At 42.5% G+C, this 10,214-nt stretch overlaps 1 long non-coding RNA gene across 1 annotated transcript; it reads left to right on the plus strand.

The window, feature by feature from the left end:
* The first annotated feature begins 1,692 nt into the window (after nucleotides 1-1,692).
* On the plus strand, nucleotides 1,693-7,690 carry LOC129164271 (uncharacterized). The gene is made up of 4 exons (XR_011520397.1): nucleotides 1,693-2,161; nucleotides 4,854-5,047; nucleotides 5,114-5,278; nucleotides 7,566-7,690. It is a non-coding gene; the product is annotated as an uncharacterized lncRNA (long non-coding RNA).
* Nucleotides 7,691-10,214: the final 2,524 nt, after the last annotated feature.

Genomic DNA, 10,214 nt, shown 5'->3' on the forward strand with positions numbered 1-10,214 from the left:
CCAGTCCCATTGATTCACCGTCTCCTGGACCGAGTTCGGTCGGAACAGCTCTTGGTAATTCTGGTAGCTCCCAGACGCTTGTCCGAGTCATCGTTTCCAGACCTGCAAGCGCTGGTGTCCGGCTCCTGTAGAGGGCGGACGCCCTTCTCCAGGCGGACGGGATAATCAAACATCCTCCAGAAATAGGCCAACGGCTGTGGGTCTGGCCGCTGAGCGGTCACGCTTAGAGGCTTCTGGGCTGCCGCATGATGTGGTCGCCACGATTCAGAGTGCGCGGGCGCCTTCTACAGTCGCATCTTAAGCTGCTAAATGGGCAGCTTTCCAAAACTGGTGCACAGAGCGGAATGTTCAAGCGCTCTCCAGCTGGCGGATGTCCTATCGTTTCTGCAGATACTGATTGACAGGGGGCTCGCATTCAGCACTATTAAAACATATGCTGCAGCTTTCTCATCCTGTCACCAAGGTTTTGGAGATAAATCTGTTTTCAATCATCCCCTCACAAAATGTTTTCTAAAAGGTGTCAGAAGGAACAGACCTGTGTCCCGCCCGCTATTTCCTCAGTGGGACCTAACGGTGGTTCTGCGCGGCTTATCTGAAGCCCCATTTGAACCCTTGGACCAGGTCTCACTCAAGTTCCTGTCACTCAAAACTGCCTTGCTGCTGGCGCTAGCATCAGTCAAGTCCGGGAAGATGGTGGATCTGCTGTTTTATGCCCCAACCCAGCCTTTGTGCCCCAAAACATTAATACTTCCTTCAAATCCAGGTCAATTTCATTGGCTGGACTTTTTTCTCCTCCCCATAATTCTGAAGAGGAGGCGGCTTCCCACCTTCTCCGCCCGGTGCGCGCGCTCGCACGATATGTGTCACGCACTTCAGGGATTCTCCGCTCACAAAGCCTGTTTGTGCACTACAGAGACTCTTCCCTTGGGCAAACGCTGTCCACCCAGCGTCTTTCACACTGGCTATGTGACGCCATTTCACTCGCTTACACATCATCAGGGCAGGATCCTCCTGAGACACTTCACTCAGCCAGAGGGATTTCCTCTTCTATGGCGCTCCACAGTGGTGTGTCGATGGAAGACATTTTTCAGTCTGCTTCATGGGCTTCCCCATGTTCCTTTACTCATTATTATTTACGAGATGTGTCTTCAGGTTCCATCACTCGTTCAGTGCTTGGACCTCAGCAGGCTGAGTGAAAGCATTATGGCACCACATCAGCCCTACTTGAATGAATTTCATCCTCTTGTGGATAATATTTTAGTGGGAACCCCACTCTTCTCTCTGGCTGCCTCAGCTTTCTAAGCACTGGGCTGAGGCTGAGCGACCCTCGCTAAAACGAGACATGTTGGGTGTGTCCATTTGGTTGAGCTAACCAGTGTAAACCCATCCAGCTGCACATTATTCCAATAGCAGCTACCTTAAGGGCTAAGACTAGACGAAATAGAATGTTGGTTACATATCGTAACCCCAGATTCTATGAGTCTAGTCACAGCCCTTAAGCCACTGGCCCCACTGGTCCTGTTAGGATCAAGAGCCATCGGAGGAGAACAGTGGAGTCGCTCCACTTATATAGCCACAGGGGTGCCCACCATTGGTGGGCATACATTTAAGCTCTTCATGATTGGCTGATGCTGAGATCATCCTTCCAATAGCAGCTAGCTTAAAGGCACAGTTTGTAACATTTAAATGTAGAATAACTTTAAAAATGTTTGATTTTGACCATCTGACCCAATTTTATTTAAAAAAAGTAAATAATCTTTAATATTTCAATTTTCTCCTAAGTCCCTCCCCTACCCTGTAGAGCTCAGCCAATATTTCTGCAAGCCTAACGCGTTGACCAATAGCGCTGCGTTACCACCAGAGGTAGCTGTCAATCATCGAGCATGAGCAGGTCTCAGCGTGCACAACAGTGTCACGCGCCTCACTCGGCTTACTGCAGAAACATGGAGCAACAAAACCCCAAATTACCGATTCCTCGACTGCCTTCCACATCTCAAAAAACATTTAAAAAGTTTAAAAGCCCTTCTTCAAAAGTGGCTGTAAGACGTTTAAGACAGTCGAGTAGAATTTACATTGGAGATTGTTTTAAACGATGGAGAGATTTTCGTGATCTACACGGCCTGAAAACGGATGAAGAGTTGGCAAAGTATCTTTTGGACAGGTAAGTTATTTATTGTTTTTCGGATAAATTTACTTAAAATCTTTCTTTCGCTGAAAGAAGTAATAGAGCAAACAAGCTTTGTATGCTTGGTGTCCTATTGGCTAATGTAGCATTAGCTTGAATGCTAAGTCGACATGAATCGATGCTAGTCGAACTATTTATAATATATTTGGAAGAAGTTTGAGTAACGAAAGGGGATTTTAGTTTTTTTTTTTTTTTGTATGGGAGCTAATGATTAGTGTGGCGTTTAACTATAGGCCATATCAGTGTATTGTTTTAAGCTCTTGTTTATAACTTCCCCGTTAGCGGGGTTCCGTTAGCATCTTGAACGCTGAATTAGATGTTTATGTTGCAGGTATCGGGCCGGCACAATCCCCACTAACAGCTTAAATATAAATTATTGAGGGAACGTCCGGGTGCCTGAAATGCAAAAAAATTGAGACAGAGACATCAGAATGGAGTGGTTTCTGTGAACTGCTACTCCCAAATCTTTAATTATCTTTTCTCAGGATAATATATTCCCTTTTACATTACATGTGTATGTATTCACTTTCCCTTCATTTCCACTAAACCAGTATTCAATCATTTTCCCTTACAGTTTCCACAATCTCATAAACGTTTAGGCTTGGCTACAAGACAATGCACAATCAAACATTCATATATATTCACCAGTGTGACCTAGCCGTTGCTACAAGAAGCACTCTTTTGACCCGAAACAACATTAAAATCCACTTTTTCTATTATAATAACTAAACCTACTTCAGTACCCTTCTATCGATTAAACATTTGTTGAACATATAAATTTCTATTAAACCCATTCAAGCTAGGATAGCTCACAACCTTACCAGTTGAGCTATTTGCCTGTGAGGCTAGACTATGGGCACAAAACGTTAACGGCTATGTACGTCCAATTAACTCTATAACTGAACCTTTAGCATAAGCTATCAACCGTCACTACATTTATAAAGTCATGGCACACCTCATATAGGTGGATTTGTATGCTTGGGTGCACTTTACTAACCTGAAATTCAAAAAAAGAGACAGTGACATCAGAATGGAGTGGTTTCTGTGAACTGCTGCTCCCGAATAACAGTAGATGGGACACAGCGCTCCACTAGCCGTCTCGCATCCCCCCGCCACCTTGTGGAGAACCCCGGTATTGCGCCCCACACTTTCCTATTCTTATTTTATTACTTTTACTAAATTACACCACTAAATACTTTAACAAAATTATGTGACCACACTTTGTGGGCATCACATTTACACTTTCCTGAGCTGCGTGTTTGATTAAAATGAATAATCATCAGTAGGGCTGTAGCGAAGCCTCGACGAAGTCGACGGCTCGATTCTAAAAATTTGTCGACGTCAGATCCGGAAGTCGACGCACCGCGCCCACTTGTTGCATCCCCAGGAGTTTGTAAATAGAGGAGGAATCTGCCTGTTTTTCCTCTAGTTCGCCCTCTTCTCCGCCTTCACTAACATCTCCGCCAAATACCGAAGACCCGGAACAACGTCCGTCCACTACTAGATTATTTTCCTGTTTTGCCCGCCTTCATCTCCCGGCAACGGACAACAACTTCCGGGGTCAGATGCGCTGCTTCGTGTCTACCGCAGATGTAGAAAATCACCGGGAGCGCTTCTCCCTTCATTAAGGAGCTTCTTTCAGACATTAGGAGAGCTGTTTTGGTGGTAGCAGTCTCTCCTCCGTGCTGGTCTGTTTGCTGCTGGGTGTTTTTGGTTTATTTAAACTTGGTAACTTGAACTTAACATTGGTAAAGCTACTGTTAGCATCTTCGCTAACAGCTTCTTGCGTTGGGATAAGCTGTTACGTTTTGGTTTAGAGTTCATCTTTTTTGTGGTGCAGATCTCCCTTTTATTACCTTTAGAGTGTTGTGGGTTTTCGGTTTAGTTTAAAATATCACCTGAGTTTGGTTTAACCCGTAAGACCACTCGCCTCACGCACATAAGTGACCAAAACAAAGCAGCATGGAGACACTCCATCTTCTACCACCTCTCAGGCAGCAGCCTGCACTCCCACGTTCTACACGTCACCAGAACATAACCAACCAACACAATAAACGCAGTGTTATACAAAATGGAAGGCCTGTAGTGTTTATTCTCTTACAGTAAGAATTTATCAATTTTTTTGAGGAATTTATTTGAGATTTTCTGGTTTTTGTTAATTGTGCAATAGAAAAATAATCATTAGATTAATTTTCTAAATAGTCATTAGAATAGTCGACTATTCGATAAAATAATCGTCAGAATAATCGTTTTAAAAATAATCGTTTACCCCCAGCCCTAATCATCAGCTCATGTAGCACTTGTAGAAGTCTGAGGAGATGATTCAGCAGTTAGAATTAGGTGTGATTGATCAGGAACGTATCCAAAACCTTATTTCCATTAGCACTGAAAGACTTATTGTGCTAACCTGGGTGTACAGATTACCGTCTGATTTTGTGGTCTTACCTACGTGAAAACTCCATATTAAAAAAAAAGGAATGATAATCAGCTCGTGCAGAAATCTGTGAAGGCTGGGGCAACTTGTTTTATTACAGTGGAACAAAGATATCTGTAACCATTTTTGGTTTTGCTGCAAGTCGGCGAACACATGAGTTTTTTGTAAGTACATTATTTGTGTTTTCATCTAAAAAAAAAGTGAATGTAACTAATCGCCACATATGTCTTTTAGGACATGTGGATCGGTCTACTCCATCATGTGACTGGAGAACATGAGTGGTCTCTGGATGCTTGTCAGCATGATCCTTTACTAAGTGACAGAGAGAAAGACTGGATTCAGAAAGTCTCCACTGCACACAAAGCCCTCAGTGACATCATTCTCAGTGAACGCTGGCTGAAAGAAGTCCCAAAATATTTGCAATTCAGGTACTGTATTTAATTATAGCTATAAATAATAATATAATTGTTCTAAATGTTAAATACTTGTTTTAGATCTACAGCAAATTTGGAGGCGTTTCACAACCATCTCCTAATGTATGCAAGCAAAAGATTCAGTTACATCCCACCTGTTTACGAGGCACGGATACTGCTTGCTGCACTGGACTACAATCACCACTCACATCGAGAAGTGAAGAGGAGAGCAGATGGATCGATACAGTATGTATTTATTTATTTATATTTTAAATGAAACATACACTCATAAATTCATATTTCACTGGTCCAGTTTTAGTCATTTTTTATTAACAACTTCCTCAGATGAACAACCACAACGCTCCTAACTGCTACATATTGGTTTAACAACATGCTGTCAAGAGGCCAACTGTAGAATAACAGAAACACCACATTTTCAATAATAGTGCCTCCAGGTGGGGCTTACCTAAATTACTTTTAATGTAAAACACTTTTTCAGCTAATTTGTTGTATCCTACAAGTTAGAGCCCTGCACGGGCCTAAAATCTGAGCCCGTGCCTGGCCCGAGGGGGTGGAGCCTCAGCCCGACCCAGTCCGAAAAGGTTTTCAGGATTCTCTGGCCCGACCCGAGCCCGACTTTTTTTTAACCAACTAAATGAAAACAAAGTGCGTCAATCCTGACCAATGTGTTAAAAGTCGTGCAGGATCCGATCAATTTGTTTTTCCCTCATTTACCATCACGGAGATAACGGCGCACTGGCTCTGGTGGTAATCAAGTTAAATTTTATCTCTTTCCAACAATTTTCACAAGAAAACAGAACAGTCAAAAGCAGGGCTTGTGTTGTGTTGACCGGATAGTTCCCGTATTTGACCGTTTATTTTGACGGAGAAAGAATAGAAAGAATTACCCCGACGCATGCAGACGAACTGACATTTTATTCTACGCACATCGCAGATGTAGCTAAATCACTCAAGAAAAGATTCCCATCTGAACATCTGAGCTGCTCAGCGCAGCTCGCTGTCAGCGCATATGTGCACAGCGAGCTGAAGATGTGGAGATTGGCTTGGAGCGCGTCGCAGAACCAGAGCGCATGCGGGAAGGTTCCTCCCACTGAAGCGAGTGTTTTCCAAACCCGGTCTCTCAGAGAGACTTGTCACTTAGAAAATGTTCCCTGATTATGAAACTTTGGCTGAATAGCGCTTGTTCCTGTCTCCAATGAGGCAACGCATCCAGGAGCCGTCTGAGGAGAATCCCAGAATCTCACATCCTCTTCAGCTCAGGAAGCGCCTATGATTACGCACAAGTGTGACCCGTCAACCCGGTCTCACAGTAAGACCGGGTTGGGCCTGTTCAGGTTTACGCACACAATCTTTACATAGAATTGACTTACAGATATAAAATTAATTCAGTAAAATATAAAGCATTTTATTTAAATATGCATTCATTATTTTACAAGCACAGAGAGCAGCATCAGATTCAGATCAGAGGGAAGATTCCTCTGAATGAATTCAGTCGGAGGAACCTTCCCACATGCGCTCTGGTTCTGCAACGCGCTCCAAGCCAATCTCCACAACTTCAGCTCGCTGTGCACATTTGCGCTGACAGCGAGCTGCGCTGAGCAGTGTCCAGCTCAGATGTTCAGATGGGAATCTTTTCTTGGGTGATTTAGCTACATCTGCGATGTGCGTAGAATAAAATGTCAGTTCGTCTGCATGCGTCGGGGTAATTCTTTCTATTCTTTCTCCGTCAAAATAAACGGTCAAATACGGGAACTGTCCGGTCAGCACAAGCCCTGCTTTTGACTGTTCTGTTTTCTTGTGAAAATTGTTGCAAAGAGATAAAATTAAACTTGATTACCACCAGAGCCAGGCGCACTGCACCGTTATCTCCGTCACTGTAAATGAGGGAAAAACAAAATGATCGGATCCTTTTCTGACCATCCCCACCTACAAAGTTTAATTACAAAAATCAAACATGACACAGCCTGGATTTGTATTCTGAACAGTCTAAACATGTTTTAAAAAGAAACGTATGACAAAAGTGGCACCTGCTCAGTAAAACCACCAACAGGGTGAAAAATATCAAAACATTGTCGGCAGAGACGGGCTACAACTTCTGGATCCACTTTATATAAATCGTTTTATTGATTATCTTTTTATGAAAGATAACTTTGACGTACACGAGTGACCGGTACTGGCTGCTGTCATCTGTTGTGAGCAGCTCTCTGCTGTCTGAGGGTAGGCCCCGCCCACAACGCCGCGGCTGCTGTGGCTCCCAGTGTTTTCTTAACTGTGGGAAACAGGTAATAATGTCTCTTTGATGGGAACAGGTGACCAACCCCTGGTTTAGGTGTTTCAATTTTTTTTCAATGAATTCGATTAAAAATAAAGGAGCCCGGCCCGGCCCGTGTCCGAGGTGATTACACAGTCATTGGCCGGAAGCCCGGCCCGAGGGCCGTCGGGCCGGGCCGACCCGGGGGCCTAGGGCTTCAGTGCAGGGCTCTACTACAAGTTATGGCATGTGTCATTTCAGATACCATATAATATTCAACAAAAAATCAAGATGCTGGAGGCTGTATTCTGAGAAGGTGGCAAAAGACTACTCCTAAATCCCAGAGATCCAAACCATGATCGTCAACCAACGTTTGACAAGCAAGAAAGGTCTTCCTCAACGCTACAAGCTAAGGCCTGAGGATCCAAGGCGTTGTGGTTTGCTATCCGGAGTCCCTGCACCATCAACAGAGGAACTTCTACACCTACGGACTCGCAGTGATGGTAAAATAAAACATTATCTGCCTTACATCTTCCACACAATAGTCCATTGCTGATTGAGCTTATTTTTTATTTACAGGTAAAACTTTGCCACAGACATAGGTGTTGGGGGGAGGCAAGAGAAACCCCAAAACCTTCTTTATTTTTGTTTCCTGTGTTTTTTTGGTTTGAAAATAAAGATATATTTTGGGGAAATAAGGACTAATAATTTAAAAATGTATGTAAAATGCTGGAGGTAGACTTAAGTTTTTGTTGTTGTGCAGGAGTTTTAAAATTTATGGTATTTTTACAAATGCAACACAGAGTTATGCTTTAGAACACTTTATTAGAGCATCAAACAAACATATATAAAAACATACTTATGTAAAATATCAAATATATACATTTATTTACAATCGTCTTGGAATAAAACCAGTGTAGTTACCATTGGGGTCAGGGAATTTTTCCCTTATCCTCCAGACAACACAGCTTGGGATTACTACTCTGCGCCCTCCACCAAGTTTTCCATGCTGCCATGCTACAAATTGTCTGTAAGCTGCATGGCGGAACTGTCTGTTGTCCTCACCAGGGTCCGGGTCATCATAAACTGCTCAAAACTCATTCCACAATGTTCTGGCCAGGCGAAGAATACCATTTTGCAAAATAAACTCCTCCATGTGTGGTACAGTTGAAATACATGTCTGGGGAGGCTGTTGGCAGCATTTCTTTTCCAAATCAGTTGGCATATCTCTGCAGTGGGAGCATACACACCATGAAGGTTGATTGGATGTTGGAGGTGTTGTGGCAGGTGGACCAGAGAGGGCAAGTACATCAAAGAGAGCACCAGGGTCTCTGTCCAGCACCATGGTGAGGATGTCAATAGCCTGCTGAGGGTTCAGGTTCTGTATGTGTTGCTACAAAAGTGGAAAGAGATGCTACAGCAACAGATTTCAGGATCTTTTAGTGTAATTTTGTTATGCTTACACGTTCAAAGTCTATTCGCTCTCTCTCTCGAGAGAGATCTTCATCTCCAAGGTCCACAGCTGAGTGTCTCGCACTTCTTCGGCCTCTGGATGCACCACGGCTTTGAGATGATGGTGGGCATCTCCTTTTTGCACCACGTCTTGAGGATGCAATAGGAGGTTCAAACTCTTCCTCAGAGGATTCCTCAATTACTGAACTCTAATTTGTATTAGAATAAAAAAAAATTATACTAATATAAAAAGTACTCTTGCATATTAATCAATTTTGACACAGATCAGGTTTACATCTAGTCAAAATTTGGGCTAAACCAACAATAACCAGAAACCCTATGAAAACAACCATGATTATAGGAGGACTACACAGAATGCAGTGTTTATTCATGATTTCCACATAAATTATATGCTTTGATATATTCATCCCATCTTGAATGGCAAAGCAATTAAAAATAAGCTAATTACTCGTAATAAAATGCTAACAATTTGATAGGATTCATTTTATTTACAATATATTGTCAACTGTTACTGGTATTTTAAAATATGTATATATTTATAGATATTCTTTATAAAATGCCTTTTGTAAACAGTAAGTGTTTAATGTGCTGGTTAAAAACAACTTTCTTACCTCAGATAACTCCATTGCTAACACTAGCTCAGCTCTATTATGAAGAAGCAATGCTCTGGTGTTGACTCGGCTTTTACTGTGCGTGCACATTAGGAGGTGTGGCTTTCGGCTCTTTCAGGAAAGGCGGGGGAGTGAGCAACAGCCGTTCGAATTTAAAAATCTCCTCCTCCTCACCCTGCTGGTGTCATTTTATGGACCGTGCCTTTAAGGGCTGCGACTAGACTCATAGAATCTGGGGTTACAATACGTAACCAACGTTTCTGCTTTTCTGTGAATAAAAACACACTGAAATATGGCATGTCAACAATCTACTAAATGTTTGCAGAAGTCAACTGTTTGAGTCATTTACAGGTGCTGGCCAGTAAATTAGAATATCATCAAAAGGTTGAAAATATTTCAGTAATTCCATTCAAAACGTGAAACTTGTACATTATATTCATGCAATGCACACAGACCAATGTATTTCCAATGTTCATTACATTTAAATTTGATATTCATAGGTGACAACTAATGAAAACTCCAAATTTGGTATCTCAAAAAATTAGAATATTCTGAAAAGGCTGAATATAGAAGACACCTGCTGCCACTCTAATCAGCTGATTTACTCAAAACACCTGCAAAGGCCTTTAAAAGGTCCCTCAGTCTTGTTTTGAAGGCACCACAATCATGGGGAAGACTTCTGACTTAACAGCTGTCCAAAAGACAATCATTGACACCTTGCACAAGGAGGGCAAGACACAAAAGGTGATTGCTAAAGAAGCTGGCTGTTCGCAGAGCTCTGTGTCCAAGCACATTAACAGACAGGCGAAGGGACGGAAAAAATGTG

Source organism: Nothobranchius furzeri, chromosome 4, assembly GCF_043380555.1.
Source record: "Nothobranchius furzeri strain GRZ-AD chromosome 4, NfurGRZ-RIMD1, whole genome shotgun sequence".
NCBI classification, from domain to species: domain Eukaryota; kingdom Metazoa; phylum Chordata; class Actinopteri; order Cyprinodontiformes; family Nothobranchiidae; genus Nothobranchius; species Nothobranchius furzeri.